This window comes from Candoia aspera, chromosome 10 (assembly GCF_035149785.1).
Source record: "Candoia aspera isolate rCanAsp1 chromosome 10, rCanAsp1.hap2, whole genome shotgun sequence".
NCBI classification, from domain to species: domain Eukaryota; kingdom Metazoa; phylum Chordata; class Lepidosauria; order Squamata; family Boidae; genus Candoia; species Candoia aspera.
This window is the reverse complement of record NC_086162.1, coordinates 149753-166395: the sequence shown is the minus strand read 5'-3', so window position 1 is coordinate 166395 and position 16643 is coordinate 149753. Positions and strand designations below refer to the sequence as shown.

General features: G+C 46.7%; 1 protein-coding gene across 1 annotated transcript in view; it reads right to left on the bottom strand.

Moving 5' to 3' along the window:
• Positions 1-355: 355 nt before the first annotated feature.
• MYCBP (MYC binding protein) overlaps positions 356-16643 on the bottom strand; it is a 116368-nt gene continuing 100080 nt past the window's right edge. Inside the window, exon 6 of the mRNA XM_063312208.1 lies at positions 356-365. The gene's annotated coding sequence lies outside the window, so the exon portion shown is untranslated. The remainder of the gene's footprint in view (positions 366-16643) is intronic.

The window sequence follows — 16643 nt, the reverse complement described above, 5'->3', positions numbered from 1 at the left end:
TTTCTTGAAAACTTCAGAAGGGGATTTATGGCCTGAAGCAAGCAGCCAGAGCATGGAACAAGAAGCTAAACCAAATACTTCTTGACCAGGGCTTTGTTCAAGGAAAAGGCTGACCCCTGTCTATACACAAGACATAGAAATGGCAGGGAGGTATACATACTTTGTTATGTGGATGATTTAATGATCTGCCATAATAACAAAGGGGACTTTGATGAAATTGTACCCCAACTAAACAGAGAAATAGAAATCAAGGGATATAGATCGAGAAGGGAGAAGATGGAAGCTTTCTTCTAAGCCAGAAGCAAAAGATCCTAGAACTGTTGGAGAGCTTAGGACTGCAAAATGCCAATCCTATGCCAACACCAATGGAAACAGGTTTCCACAAGCAACAGGAAGCTAGTGAACTTTTGCCTGAGAACAATGGCTATAAAAGTGCCATAGGTAAGCTACTGTATCTAGCCACTACCACTAGGCCAGACATAGCAGCTGCAGTAAACGTTCTATGCAGAAAAACTAGCACACCCACACAGAGAGACTGGACTGGTATTAAGCGGGTAGGAAGATACCTAAAGGGCACTATACACCTGAAACTAAAGCTACCAGCCACTGACAATCCTAGGCTAGTGGGGTTTACAGATGCAGATTGGGCAGAAGACATTACTGACGGTAAATCCACTAGTGGGTATGTATTTTTCTATGGGGGTGGAACAGTAAGCTGGGGAAGCCGTAAGCAAGCTACAGTTGCACATTCATCCGCAGAGGCAGAGTATGTGTCAGCAGCAGAAGCATGCGAAGAGGTTTCATGGCTTAAGCTACTGCTAGAAGACATGTGAATAGAGGAATCTACCCCTATTCAGGTCTATGAAGACAACCAAAGTTGCATTAGACTCTCATAGTGAGAAAAGATTAATGGGAGAACTAAACATATTGATGTTAAGTATCATGTAGTAAAGGACATGCAAGAGCAAGGAATAGTCAGACTAGACTATTGTCCCACAAGGAACATGACTGCAGACATTCTCATGAAGCCATTGCCAAGAAGCAGTTACCAAGAACTGTGGAAGAAGTTGAACCTTGTGGACTCTGAGACATGCTAACTTGAGGAGGGGTGTTGGAATTATCAGGGATCAACTCAGCATTGTCTCATAAGCATAAGGGGGTCTCTCTAGCAAACACATCTCTATTGTGCTTGTGAGATGTCACATGGGTCACCTGAGTTCCACTTCCTCCTTCTTCTAGGGCTTGGGGATTAACAATCTCCATTACCCTGCTGGCAGACATGCAAGCAGGAGGTGCTGCTGTATGCAGCTCCTCCCCCTACCATCTCGCTTGCACACAGGATTTCTATTCCACATAGAAAGTGTCTACAAAGAACCAGTGATGATTAACTGCTTTCTACTATGAACCTGCCTGTATCCAGAACTACTGAATAAAAGTAAGCTATCTCTATTTTTCTTCATCTAACTACAGTGTGAAGATTGAATTTATTTCTGAACGTAATTAAGCTTAATGTGGAAGTTCCCTTTTGGTCCATGCTTCTACTCTGCAATGTTGCTCTTAGCTGCTTGGAGTTCTTTTATTAACCTTTAAAAACTCCATCAATTTTGAAGGGGGATAAGGGTTAAAGAATATTTATGAAGTGCCCAAAAAAGACATCATTTGGGTGATTTCAATGTAAAAGTTGTCAGTCAAGCAGAAACAGGCATCACTGGCAGCTTTGGATTTGGGGAGAGGAATGATGCAGGCAATCATTTGGTTCAACTTTGCCATGAAAATCATTTTTGAATCATGAATACCAAGCACAAGTGTTGCTTATACACTTGGACCTCACTAAATAAACTGCACCACAATCAGATCAACTGTCCTATGCAGCCATCAATGGTCCGGTTCAGTTATCGCTGTCAAAACATATCCAGCTACCAATTGCAGTTCAGATCATGAATTGTTGGTGGCTAAGATCAGAGTTAAATTATGCAACATCAAAAAGGGAGCACCACCAAAGAAGTTGCTGAATCATCTGATCATGTTTGTCTGCATCAATGAGACAACGCATGTCAAGCAGGAAAAAGGGAGGAGGGAATTGCAAGGAGTGTGAACTGAAGGTGTTTGGGCTGGAAGGAGAGAGTCAAGGTCATCCTGCCATAGACATCTGAGACTGGCAGTGCTGACCGCTGGAAATAGCATGAGAAAAGACAGAAGGGGGGGAGTGCAGGGGTTTGGAATGTTTTGATGAGTGAGTTTAGGCAGGAATCTTCAATTGCAGCTTTTTCCTTGTTCTGTGCACTTGTATTCATTAAACCTGAATTCTGCATATTTCAACTGTGCATGAGTTGGGTCATTATTGGAACTAAGGGTGCCAGGTCTTACAAAAAACTAGAAAGGAAGAAAATCAACTTTTTCCAGCTGTGGTTTTAGAGAAGGCTCCTATGCATTCCTTAGTTGGCAAAACTAACAAATAAGCAAGTCTTGGAGGACATAAAACCAGACATATCACTGGTGGACAAAATCACAAAACTCCCCCTTACTTATTTTGGCCATGTCATGTGATCAGACTCACTGGAAAAGGCAGTTATGCTCAGAATGGTCAGTGGTAAAAGGAAATGAGGCTGCCAAACAACAGAGTGACTAGACACCATCAAAGTTGACACCAGCCAGAGCATGAATGGGCTTAAAGAGTCTTGGAAGCCATTCTGTCACATTCCAAATGTATTTCCCAGGAAGGGAGAACAGTTCTTTTGAGAAACTACCATGCAAACAGATTGCTGCCTTGGTCTCCCTCGACAGGGAGTCTCCAGTCATGCGCGTACACACTCACACACACTCACACATACACACACACCCTTCTTCCCCTTCAGGGCTGAGGCAGGAATCCTTCCCTCTTAGTCTGAGAATAGGGAGGAACAACAGACTCAAGCCCAACAAGCCCTAGCAAGACAAAGTGCCTGTGGGTGCTTGTTCCTTCTGGTTCTGGGGACTCTCTGAGGGTCTTTCTGGAATATAAGTTCCTGCTCGAAGAGATGTGACCAGGAAGGCCTTTATTCAAGTCTAATTTTTGTGCCAGTTGCACCTGTCCCTGGACCATGGGGTCCTCCTCACAGACACTCATGCCTTGATTCCTTTGTGGGTAGACTATTGTAGCATGCTGTACTTGGGGCTGCCCTTGAAGTCAGCTCAGAAGTTACAGCTGGTCCAGAACACAGTGGTACAAACAGTGATGGTTACATAGTTATGCCCATGTAACACCTCTGTTTCGTGAGTGCCATAGTTACCAGGAAGCTTCCAGGTACAATTCAAGGTGCTGGTTATTACTTATAAAACCTTACATGGCATAGAGCTTAGCTATCTGAGGACTAGCTGTCTCCTATAGTGTCTGCCTGTCCTGTGCAATCAGACAGAGTTGTTTGCTTCAGGCCTGGTTGATCAAGCAATGTCATCTAGCAGGACCCAGGAAATGGGTCTTCTCTGTCCTGGCACCTGAATTTTGGAAGAAGCATTCCTTAGAGATTTGTATAGCTCCCACCCTGTCTGCCATCAAGTGAGCCTTAAAAACTTGGCTCTTTCCCCAGGCCTTTGGTTAGGACGTTTAGTGGGTCCTTTAGATTGGCACTGATATGAGAAGGTTTTTTGTTTTTTTTTAAATGTTACCTTTGGGTGACTGTGTTCTTTTTACATAATATTGTTTTTGTGCTTCTTAAACATGAGAGACTGCCCAGAGTCATTTTGGAGTTGGACAACCTAAAAAATGGATCAACAAACAAACCAATAACTGAAAACATCTTCCCTCTTGGCCAGTTTGATGAGAGGTACTGTAGTCAAGTATTCTTCCATCTCACCCTTTGAAGATATGACAACTGATCTTGGAAGGTATAGAATATCAGGTTCCAGACCTGGCACAACTCCAGAACCAAAATCTCACCCTCTCTTCTTGTGTAGAGGCTATAGAAACCCACAGTCAAGCATCTCCCACTTGAGATGCTAAATGCTGAAGGAGCTCTGATGCGCAAGCTGTGTATGAAGAACTTTTGCATGAGACCCTCATGTACCTGTCAGGTGGAATTTGTTTTGACTGTCCCAGAGGCAGGCTGGTGCTGTCTGAAGGATGTTGGTATCCTCTCTCTCCTCCAGGGGGAAAACATTTCCAGTTCAGCTGTGCTGAAGAGGGGCAAAGCAGAGACAAAGACACTATTCTTGTGTCTGCCTGAAGTCAGCTTCCTCTGACTGCTTTGCAGTTGGGGGTCAAACTCTTGGTGGGATATTCAAGAAGAGAAATGTCTAATTCATCTTCAAAAACCCATCCAAGTGTCAGTTTCTGGTTCCTCTGGCAGTTTTCCTTGTGTTATCAAAAGCCAAGAGAAGAGAAACAAAACATGAGCAAGTTGCACAGTTAACTTTGAAAAATAGAATTGGGACATATTTTTAGAAAATCTACAGCCTCTGCATTTGATTCCTTAGGTTCTCATTTCACAAAACAAAAATTATGGTTTAAGAAAGGTCTAATCCTGGGGAATGCAACACTTTTTACAGTGTGCAAAAGGTTGGTAATATTTCCCATGATCCTAGTTCTGCCATTGGAAAAGAACTGCTGTTAAGAAAGAAAGAAGTGATTGATGCAAGCAGGAGCTTGTATATTGCAGGCCTCTATATTATACCAGGATAAGATGTTGGTCAGTAGGAAACCAGGTTCTCGGACTGTGGTTCAGGCTGTTCTGGATGTGTTGCATTTAACTGAAAAAGCAGTTCTGCGACCTTAAAATGCTCTACTGTCTCCCCCTGCTACATCTAGATTTCCAGATGGCAGTTGTGGCAAGAATTGTCTTTGCAAAATTTTATTTAATAGAATTGTGAATGTTTTGAAGTTCATCAAATCTGGCAACAAAAGCTGAGAATGAGCCCAGTTCAACAAAGCACAGCAAAAGAAACAGGGCTTCCTCAAAACTGTTTAAAATCAAAGACAGAGAGAATAATCAAGACAGAGAATAATCAAGATTCCAAGATGGCGGCCATGGCGAAGAAGACAATGACTGCAGCTCCCTAGGGGGTGAATTAGCCTCTGCGAGCCCCATAAACCCTGCCTTGGCTTTGGGTCCTAGGTCAGCTGAGGGGGCTGAGTTGGGGGGATTGGTAGGTCCCCCGATTTAAATCGGGCTGGGACTGGAGACGAGTGGAATCCCCCCCCCCGAAGCGGCAGGCTACAGCAGCAGAGGTCTTCAGTGGCAGCGGCATACCTGGGTGGGCTCGGGCAACCTCCCGTGGACCCTGGAGGACCCTGGTGGATCCCAGTAGCCCCCTGTGCTCCCATGGTGGCCCTGGACACCCCTGGATGTGCCGGGTGGTGCCCCATGATGGCAGCCCCTGTAATAGACTGGCGGCTGGTGGCTTCAGCAGGTGGTGGAGGACAACAGGCCTCACAGCCTTGCGGACAGAGGCCCCAGGTTGGAGCCTGTGCCAGCGATGTTGTGCGTTACCTCACAGCCACGGAGATTCTGGGCAACCTCAGGGTCATCAAGGAGTCAGTGGAGAGATGGCGTGCACCAGGCTTGGGGTGATGGGCTCTGGAAGGCTACTTCCAGAGCCCATCTGGAACATTCTGGAACATTGAATGCCCTCTGGAACATTCTTCCCACAGAGGTGAGACAAGCCCCCTCGCTCCTGGACTTCCACAAAAAGCTAAAAACTTGGTTTTTCCATCACACCTGGAGCAGGATGGAGAACAGCCATTTGTGGGGATGGCTGTAGAGCCCTAGGACAATCTTGTATACTCAAGGACTGAAACACAACTTTTAGCCATCTGGATTTTATCATATTTTATTATATTTTTTATATTTTTATTGTCTATTTATTATTGTATTTATATTGATATTGAATTTTAAATCCTGTTTCTGTAAACCTCCCAGAGTCCCTCCTTTGGGGGGGAGATGGGCAGTAATAAAATTCAACAAATAAATAAATAATCAGTCTAGAAAAGGCAGAGCTGCTCAGCTCCTGTTTATAGACACCCTCTGAAAAAACAGGTTCCAGAGTCAAACTGCTGAGAATGTTTAACCATTATTCCATGTCCTGTGTTTTGGAACAATAGAAAGCTAGTCTCAATATTCTTCTATGTGATATACTTTCGGTTATTTGAAGACTACTATCCTATTTTCCCCCTCAGTTGCTTAAAGAGGGCCAGCTTTCACCCATTCACAAGCAAAAGACGGATACTAGATCAGACCATTACCAAAGCAAGAGACGGATGGAAAGCATCCCACTCACCAAAAGAAATGTTTTTTTTTTTAATGACTAGGAGAAAGAGGTGCAAATATTTCAGTCCTGAACTCTATAAATAAGGCTTACATTTGATACCCAGCAGTCACTGAAACTTACACTTTTCTCCAACTTATTGAGTCAGATATTCAAGCCAGCTATCTAGCTACTTAATTGCCATCTATCCAACTGACCCCTAACTAGCAAACTATGCAGTACAGGTAGTCCTCACTTAACAACCATTCATTTAGTAACAGTTCGGACTTACAACAGTGTTGAAAAAAATGACTTACAGCCGGTTCTCACACTTATGACCATCGCAGCATCCCCACAGTCACATGATCACAATTTGGATGCTTGGCAACTGGTTCACATTTATGACAGTCATAATGTCCTGTGATTGCCATTTTTGACCTTCCCAGCCGACTTCTGGTAAACAAAATTGATGGGGAACTGCATTATTCACTTAACAACCACATGGCTCACTTAGTGCCCACAGTGATTTGCTTAACGACCACTGCAAAAAGGTCATAAAATTGGGTTGGATTTACTTAATGACCACTTTGCTTAGCAACCAAAATTCTGGTCCCAATTGTGGTCCATACTCAAATGCATTGCTGAAGTCAGTGTCTACACCATTCCTATAATCTATTAAGGAAGTTTCCCAGTGAAAAGAATGAGTAATAAAGATGACCTTGATGGAGAAAGGTGAGATCTGCTACCAAAGCAAGAAGGGGAAAAACATCAAGTCAAAAACAAGCAGAAAATTTGCAGAAGTAGTAATTCCTGAATGTGTTTTCTCTCGCTCTCTACCAAATGTTATCAATATAGGAGGCTGGGGACTGCTTTTACTCTCACTGATACTTAAAGATATTTAATGCCAGATGGTCCTGAAGGAAAATTAACTTCCTGGGGCTCTAGAGCAGCATCTATTTTAGATTGCATGTTAATATCCAGTGACTTTGCATCTTTTTGCAAAGATTTTCATGTGCATTTTGGTTGAGAGTGACCACATACCAATTGTGGGTGTCTTAGCTGTTGATTAATAAAGTAATACCAACCCCCACAAGTTATTGTTCCCCCTTCTACTGACAGGTATCTCAGGCCTTTGTGGCCCTCTAAGTTCGCCTATAGTCTCATTTCAATTTTTTGATGATTTGACTGCTAATTCTTTCAGACAGTCTATAACCTCAGCCAGAAATGCTCATGAAACACTCTTGTGATGGTTGCCTTATTCAGAAAAAAACACAGACTCACCAGCCAGGGCTAAGGATATCTGGTTTATTAAGAATAGAATGCAGACATGGAGAAAGACGGGAATGAGCACATGGCATGCGAGGTAGCCAGTAAATACCCGTGGTGCGGACCTGATCCTTCCCCACCCCCCATTGTCCCAAAGTCCTGACCGATGGTGAAACCGGAGTCTCGGGCGATCAGGGGGATTAGTGCTGATTACCTCTGTCCTCTTCCTGTGTCCGGAGCACGTGTGTCCCCTGTGGTAATGCAGAGATGTCAGGGAGATAGGATGATAGCTTCCCGGGTCAGGGCCAAGGTATGGCTCCTTTGTCCTTTATCTGTATTGTCTTTCAGTGCTTATGGGATTAGCACTGATTCTTTCCTCCCCCCTCCCCTTCACCGGAAAGGCATGTTCCCCGTTGTGATGTATGTATACATCGCAACGGGGGACATGACATACTGCCTCCCCAAAAACTTTAAGGCACCGGTTTGGAAGGATACGCTGCATGGAAGTGTGTGACTAGCCATTGCGCTGAGACATCCCGGGCATGCACCCACTCAGGGTGGGGGAAATGTCTCCAGCGGACCAGGTACTGAAGGGTGCCCTGTAGCCTTCGGGAATCTAGAACCTCCTTTATTTCAAAGTGCTGCTGCCCATCGATCATGATGGGAGGAGGCGGGGTTTTTTTGTTATGCCACTTTGATGCGGTAGCCGGTTTCAGTAAGGCACAATGGAACATCGGGTGTATGCGTTTCAAGTTGTGTGGCAATTCTAACTTAAAAGTTACTGGGTTGATTATTTCCACTATTGGAAAAGGGCCAATGAACTTGGGGGCTAACTTCTTTGAGGGCTGCGGAGACTTAATGAATTTAGTGGAGAGGTAGACCTTATCTCCCACTTTGAAGTCTGGCTGCACAGCCCTGTGGTTGTCTGCATAATGCTTGTAGGCTGCTTGGGCTTTGGAGAGAGCCAGCTGAATGATTGGCCAAACGTTGGCTAGCTGAGCAGCCCAGTCATCTGGGGAACAAGGCAGGGTAGCTGGCTGTGGCAACTCCGGGATCGGGACGAAGTCTCATCCATAGACTACCCGGAAGGGGGTGTGGCCCGTGCTCTGGTGCACTGCATTGTTATATGCCACCTCAGCAAAGGGGAGTAAGTCTACCCAATTATCTTGCTGGTAGCTTATGAAGGAGCGCAAAAATTGCTCCAGGGTGGAGTTAAGGATTTCCGTAGAGCCGTCCATGTGGGGGTGCCAAGCAGTGGACAATGCCTGCTTGGTGCCAATCAACTTCAAAAATGCTTTCCAGAATTGTGAAGTAAATTGTGTACCCCTATCTGTGACCAAGCGGGAGGGGGTACCGTGTAATTTGTAAATGTGATTTAAAAAGAGGCGTGCCAGCTGTTGAGCGGAGGGAATGGAGGCGCATGGAATAAAATGGGCCTGTTTCGAAAAGTAGTCCTTAACCACCCAGATGACCATTTTCCGCTGGCTGCGTGGCAAGTCTACGATGAAATCCATCGAGATTTCCTCCCAAGGGTGGGAGGGGCTTGCCACTGGCTGCAATAGTCCCTGGGGCTTACCCACTTTTCACTTGGCAAGCAGCAACATAATCTTTTATATCCCTCCTAAGTGTAGGCCACCAGAATTGTTGCCTTACCAGATGTAACGTTTTTACAAAGCCAAAGTGCCCTGCCGTTTTGTCATCGTGAGAACGTCTCAGAACCTCTGCTTACAATTGCTCCGGCACATACAGGCTATTTTGTTTCCAGGCCAAATCATTTTCAAAATAAACATTGTTTTTATTGGTTTGCAACCATGTATCTGTTTTTAAGGCTTGTGCGAACTGCTGTTGCAATTGCAATGAAATTGACATGCATCTCCCTCCCCTTGCGGGCAGTTGTGCCGGAGTACGCTGCGTTCCAGTTTGGCTGCGTGTGACAGCTTGGCAACCCAGTTGTGTGTCGGTCCACACAGTACCTATAATGTCTGATGCCTGACTGGCATCCTGGGGCCGCCTAGAGAGAGCGTCAGCTAAGAAGTTCTTTCTTCCCGGTATGAACTTCAGCTGAAAATTAAAGTGGCTGAAAAATTGAGCCCAGTGAACCTGCTTGGGGCTGAGGCGTTTCGGGGTACTGAGCGCTTCCAGGTTTTTGTGGTCCGTCCAGACCTCAAAGGGGCAAGTGGCCCCTTCCAGGAGGTGTCGCCATGCCTCTAAGGCAGCTTTGACGGCAAAAGCCTCTTTCTCCCATACATGCCATCTCCGTTCTGTTTTGGAGAACTTGCGGGAGAGGTACGCGCAGGGCTTCAGCTGATCATTTGGATCCCGCTGAAGCAAGAGCGCCCCAATTGAGAAATCGGAGGCATCTACTTGGACTACAAAGGGCTTGGTGGGGTCAGGGTGTTGTAGAACCGGTTCGGCTGTGAACAGGCTTTTGAGATGATCAAAAGCCCTTTGGCATTCAGGTGTCCAGTTAAGTAGCGCTCCCGGGTTTCGTGCCTTGTGCGTGTCTCCCAAACCCTTGGTGTGGAGTAAATTAGTTAGGGGCAAAACGATTTCCGCTAGTCCCTTGATGAACCCCCTGTAAAAATTAGAAAATCCCAGAAAACTTTGTAGTTGCCTCCTAGCGTGCAGGCGCTCCCATGCCAGGATGGCCTGGACTTTCCCAGGGTCCATTTCGATGCCCCTCTCAGAGATTCTGTAACCCAGATAATCTAGCTGAGATTTATGAAACTCACACTTAGAAAGCTTGGCAAATAGCTTGGCTTTGCGGAGTTTCCTGAGCACCTGCTTAACCAAGCGTTCGTGCTCCTCTTCAGTCTCAGAATATATCAATACATCGTCTAAATACACAAGGACCCCCTTGAACAAGTGTTTGTGCAAGACCTCGTTGATCAATTGCATAAATACCCCTGGTGCCCCTGCCAAACCAAACGGTAATACTTTATATTGGAATGATCCCAATGGGCAATTGAAAGCCGTCTTCCACTCATCCCCCTCCCGTATGCGTATGCAGAAATAGGCTTCTCGCAAGTCCAGTTTAGAGAATATTTTCCCCTTTGCCAGATGTGTTAATATGTCTTTGATTAGGGGCAAGGGATATTTGTTTGATATGGAAACCAAATTCAATCCGCGGTAGTCCATACAGAGTCTTAATGTCCCATCCTTTTTTTCTCTGAACAACACTGGGGCTCCAACTGGCGAGGTTGCGGGCTCGATGAAGCCTCATGCTAAGTTCTTGCCCACAAACTCCTGCAATGCTGCCAATTCTTTCTGGGTCATTGTGTAAATTTTTGGCTTTGGCAAGGGTGTGTTGGGGACCAGTTCTATTGCACAGCCAGTCTTTCTGTGGGGTGGGAGTTTGTCTGCTTCGTTCTCCCCGAACACATCTGCAAACTCAGTGTACTTGTCCAGCAAGCCTTCCAGGGCCGCTGCAGCCAGATGTATGGTTGTAGACGCCACCCTCCCCACTGCAGCATGGGGAATTCGGTCCCCTGTAGGTGCTTGGTAGAAGCCATCTGCAAACGTGATCATCCTGGTTTCCCAATTTATGTATGGGTTCCTTCGTACCAGCCACGGAATGCCTAAGATGATTAAAGGGTGGCCCACCGGTGCCATGACAAATTTCAGTCTCTCCCGGTGGCTGCCTAACTGCAGCGCCACTTCTCCGGTGAATTGGGTGACCGGGCCCCCTCCCGCTGCCGAACTGTCCAATTGCGTGAACACTATGTGGTGCTGAAGTGGAAAGCAGGGGAGATTTAAATCGGCAACCATGTCCGGGTGCATTAGGCACCTAGAACAGCCCGAGTCTATTAGGACCCAGACTTCAACCGACTTCTCAGTGGAACCTAACTTAACTTTTACGTACAGGGTGGGACAGTTGGCACTCACCCCGACATCGCTGCGCCCATTCTCCTCCTCCACCTGCCCTCGGCGCTTCTCAGGGTAGGTGGCTGACGTTTCCCGCCGGTTCTTCCTGGTCATTCTCCTCCTCTTCACTGGAGTAAGGTAGTTCTTTTGCTCCAATCTCTCCCCTGGCCACTGGCATCTTTTTGGGCCCTACGGGTGGTTTGCCTGGCGTTTTTCCTGGCCTGTCAACTACCTTTGTTTTAGGGCACGCCACTGCTTTGTGGTCCTCTTTCCCGCATCGAAGGCACTGCCCCTTGGTGAACTGTCACTCCCTCTCCTCTCTCCAGGGTTGGGATGTTGGCCTCACTGGTCCTGCAGCGGTTCGGGGTCCCTTTACTGTCGCTGCTTGTTGCGCCGCCCTCTTGGCTTGTAGGAAGGTTTCCTGGGCATTTTCCGCCTTACCGGCCAGCAGTATCCACTCGTGTAGAGTGTTTGGGTCATCTCTGCATAATGCCCACCTCAGAACGTCCAAGTTCAGGCCCTCTTTGAAATGTTCAATTAGGGTAGACTGAGGCCAGTCCACCACCTTTCCAGCCAGTGCTTTAAACTCCATGGCATAATCTGCTACAGATCATTGCCCTTGGCTGATTCCCCTTAGGGATCTCTTTGCTCTCTCCTTTTCTAAGGGGTCTCTGAAGTGCAGATTTAGTGCCCAGAGGAACTCGTCGAATTCATTGAGCTCTGGGGCTTCTGCCTGGCATAGCTGCACATACCAGTCAGCCACCCTTCCTTTAAGTTTGTTGTTGTTGTTTATTCGTTTAGTCGCTTCCGACTCTTCGTGACTTCATGGACCAGCCCACGCCAGAGCTTCCTGTCGGTCGTCAACACCCCCAGCTCCCCCAGGGACGAGTCCGCCACCTCTAGAATATCATCCATCCATCTTGCCCTTGGTCGGCCCCTCTTCCTTTTGCCTTCCACTCTCCCTAGCATCAGCATCTTCTCCAGGCTGTCCTGTCTTCTCATTATGTGGCCAAAGTATTTCAGTTTTGCCTTTAATATCATTCCCTCAAGTGAGCAGTCTGGCTTTATTTCCTGGAGGATGGACTGGTTGGATCTTCTTGCAGTCCAAGGCACTCTCAGAATTTTCCTCCAACACCACAGTTCAAAAGCATCTATCTTCCTTCTCTCAGCCTTCCTTATGGTCCAGCTCTCGCAGCCATATGTTACTACAGGGAACACCATTGCTTTAACTATGCGGGCCTTTGTTGTCAGTGTGATGTCTCTGCTCTTAACTATTTTATCGAGATTTGTCATTGCTCTTCTTCCAAGGATTAAGCGTCTTCTGATTTCCTGACTGCAGTCAGCATCTGCAGTAATCTTTGCACCTAGGAATACAAAGTCTTTCACTGCTTCTACATTTTCTCCCTCTATTTGCCAGTTATCAATCAAGCTGGTTGCCATAATCTTGGTTTTTTTGAGGTTTAGCTGCAAACCAGCTTTTGCACTTTCTTCTTTCACCTTCATCATAAGGCTCCTCAGTTCCTCTTCACTTTCAGCCATCAAAGTGGTATCATCTGCATATCTGAGATTGTTAATGTTTCTTCCAGAGATTTTAACTCCAGCCTTGGATTCCTCAAGCCCAGCTTGTCGCATGATGTGTTCTGCATACAAGTTGAATAGGTAGGGTGAGAGTATACAGCCCTGCCGTACTCCTTTCCCAATCTTAAACCAGTCCGTTGTTCCGTGGTCTGTTCTTACTGTTGCTACTTGGTCGTTATACAGATTCTTCAGGAGGCATACAAGATGACTTGGTATCCCCATACCACTAAGAACTTGCCACAATTTGTTATGGTCCACACAGTCAAAGGCTTTAGAATAAAACAGAAATAGATGTTTTTCTGAAACTCCGTGGCTTTTTCCATTATCCAGCGGATATTGGCAATTTGGTCTCTAGTTCCTCTGCCTTTCCTAAACCCAGCTTGTACGTCTGGCAATTCTCGCTCCATGAACTGCTGAAGTTTGTTAGCAATGGCATTAATTTTGCCCTTTTCTGAGCGGAAATATGGCCCAAATTCTTCCATGTAGTTCTTGGCATTTGTTAGGAAGAAGGATAATGTTGCTGAGTCCCTGTTGAATTTGACCCCGAAGTCTTTCACCCCCGCTCCTGGTGGGCTCCAAACCACATCTGGTCATCTGGACGTACCTTGGGCTGCTGGGGTTCTCCAGTCTCGGTGTGGGGATTCCCCAAGCCGGACTCTGGGCAGTGTTGCCTCAGTTTCGTGCCGGCTCCAGCCTCTTCCCAGCAGTCGCGTCTCCAGGGGGGAGGGGGGGGAGATGACCTCCTGGCGGATTCCGCAAGGTGAACTCTGCCTGGCGCTGCCTCAGCCTCCTGCCATCTCCTTCCTCTCCCCGACTGTTGCGTCTCAGGGGTGGGAGGGGGGGGGTGATGAACTTCTGGTGCCTGGTTCCACCTTACCCCTTCCTCGGGATTCCCACGCCACTGACCATCTCAGGAACAGCTGTTCAATTGACTCCAGCCTCACCTCCATTATCCTCAGCCTCTCAGCTGTCTGGGAGCCTTCCTCGGTTCGTCCGATCTGGCACCTTCCCTTGGCTCCTGCGATCGTCGAGGACAGCCAGTCCCGTAGCTTCCTAGACGCCCCGAGCGTCCCTGGCAGGGATCCCGGCGTCTCGTCCAGGGTGACCCACTCACCCTGCGACTCTCTGGTGGTTTCAGGTGTCCTGCTCCTTCTGGCCTCCTCCTCCTCCAGGCTTGATCTTGAACCCTCCTGGATTTCATACCGTCTGGGAATAGTGTTCTCACCGATCGCCCATGCCATGGAGTCGGGTGCCCTGTTGCCGGTCCTCTGGTAGCCACCTCTTCGTGGGTTGAGTCTTTCCATCGCCAGCTTTGATCCCTCACAGACAAAATCTGGAATGGTGCTAGCGGAATTTTTTTTTTTTTATTCCCGTCTTTATGTGATGGTTGCCTTATTCAGAAAAAACACAGACTCACCAGCCAGGGCTAAGGATATCTGGTTTATTAAGAATAGAATGCAGACACAGAGAAAGACGGAAATGAGCACATGGCGTGCGAGGTAGCCGGTAAATACCCGCAGTGCAGACCTGATCCTTCCCCACCCCCCATTGTCCCAAAGTCCTGACCAACGGTGAACCCGGAGTCTCGATGGGCGATCAGGGGGATTAGTGCTGATTACCTCTGCCCTCTTCCTGTATCTGGAGCAGGTGTGTCCCCCGTGGTAATGCAGAGATGTCAGGGAGATAGGATGATGGCTTCCCGGGTCAGGGCCAAGGTATGGCTCCTTTGTCCTTTATCTGTATTGTCTTTCAGTGCTTATGGGATTAGCATTGATTCTTTCCTCCCCCCTCCCCTTCACCCGAGAGGCATGTTCCCCGTTGTGATGTATGTATACATCGCAACGGGGAACATGACAACTCTCCATTTTTCAGCAAATCATCAGCCTTGCCCAAGGCTATTTAAAGTCCAGTTGATGTGCTTCTTTATATCCATCTAACAAGCAATCCAGACCTTAGTCTGATAAGGAGTGCGTTTCAATTAGAGTGCAGGTAACCTTCGCTTACAAGGATGCTCACACAAATAACAACTCTTCTTCACATGAAATCTTTTTCGTCTTTAAGAATGGCTATGAAGGAAAAGGAACAAAGCTATGCTGTAGAGTACTGGACCAGGTTACATCAGGCTGTGATATGTTAAAAAAAAAAAATTGCCTTCTGGCACCCCCACCTCACTTTCAAAGGGCAGCCTTTGATTCAATACCACATAGTAGACTTTGTGGGGAAATGGCTGTCACATCAATTGATTGATGCCTCCTTAGACTGATAATAGCATTGCGTTGCAGTACCACCACTCAAATAACAGGCAATTGCAATAGGGATTTAACTGAATCTATCACAACTCAAAAGGGCTCAAAACAAGGATCTATTCTTGTTCCCACTATTGTTTAATATATATACTAATGTTGTAGCTGACATCTTCACTAAGTCAGAACTTCATCCTCCATCTTTTGCTCACCACCTCATCCCTATTCTCCTATATGCTGATGATGTGGCCATTCTATCTATAACAGGTGTGGGTTTGTGCTGATGCCTTAAAGCTTTGTTTATTGCTCCAGGGAACACCTTGAAATCATTGTTTTAAAATGAAAGTTTTAGTATTTTCAAGAAAGAGCTTTAATTAGCTGGAAAATCAGTGGGAGACTTATTGAATAGGTTAAAACCTTCAAGTATCTAGGTTTTCATTTTCAATCACCCAATTGCTGGAACAATCAAGTGAGTGAACTTAATATAATACTAGATCCAACAATACTGGACAATTTCCATCCAGTGTCCAACCTCCCTTTTTTAGGGAAGGTTGTGGAGAAGGTGGTTGCACAGGAGCTTCAGTAGACCCTGGATGAAGTAGATTATCTGGAACCCCTTTCATTCAGGATTTTGGCCTGGACATGGGATGGAAATAGTATTGGTCGTACTTTTGGAAGGTCTCTGGTGGGAGTGGGATGGGGTAGTGCATTCATCCTTGCTCTGCTTGACCTCTCAGCAGCCTTCAATACCATCAGCCATGGTATCCTTCTGGATCAGCTGTGGGGATTGGAGTGGGCAGCACTGTATTGTGCTAGTTCTCTTCCTTCCTACGGAGCCAACATAGTCCGTGTTGACTGGGAGTGGGAGGTCCTGCCCTTGGCCCCTACTGTTTGGGGTGCTGCAGAGTTTGGCTCTCTCTCCACTCCTGTTTAACAACTACATGAAACTACTGGTGGAGATAATCATTTGATGTGGGGTGAGGTATCACCAATGTGAGGCATCACACTGATGATACTTCACTACACTGATGATAACCAGTTATACATCTCTGCCCCTGGAGAATTTAGCAATGCTGTTGATATTGTGTCCTGGCACCTGGAGTCTATGGGGGTCTGGATGGGAAACAACAGGCTTCAGCTGAACCCTGGCAAGACTGAGTGGCTTTGGATTTTAAGGCCTTCTGAATCTGAGACTTTACCATCTTTGGTACTGAATGGGGTGGCATTACCCCAAACAGACCTGGTGCACAATCTGGGGGTCCATCTGGACTCACAACTTCTGCTTGAAGAGTAGGCTAGGAGGGCATTTACACAGTCATGGCTAGGAGGGCATTTGCACAGCTTTGTGTTGTGTGCCAGTTGCACCTGTTCCTGGATCATGAGGCTCTGCTCACAGTTACTCATAACCCTGGTCACCTCCTGAATGGACTTCTGTAATGTGCTGTACATAGGCTGCCCTTGAAGGGTGTCTAG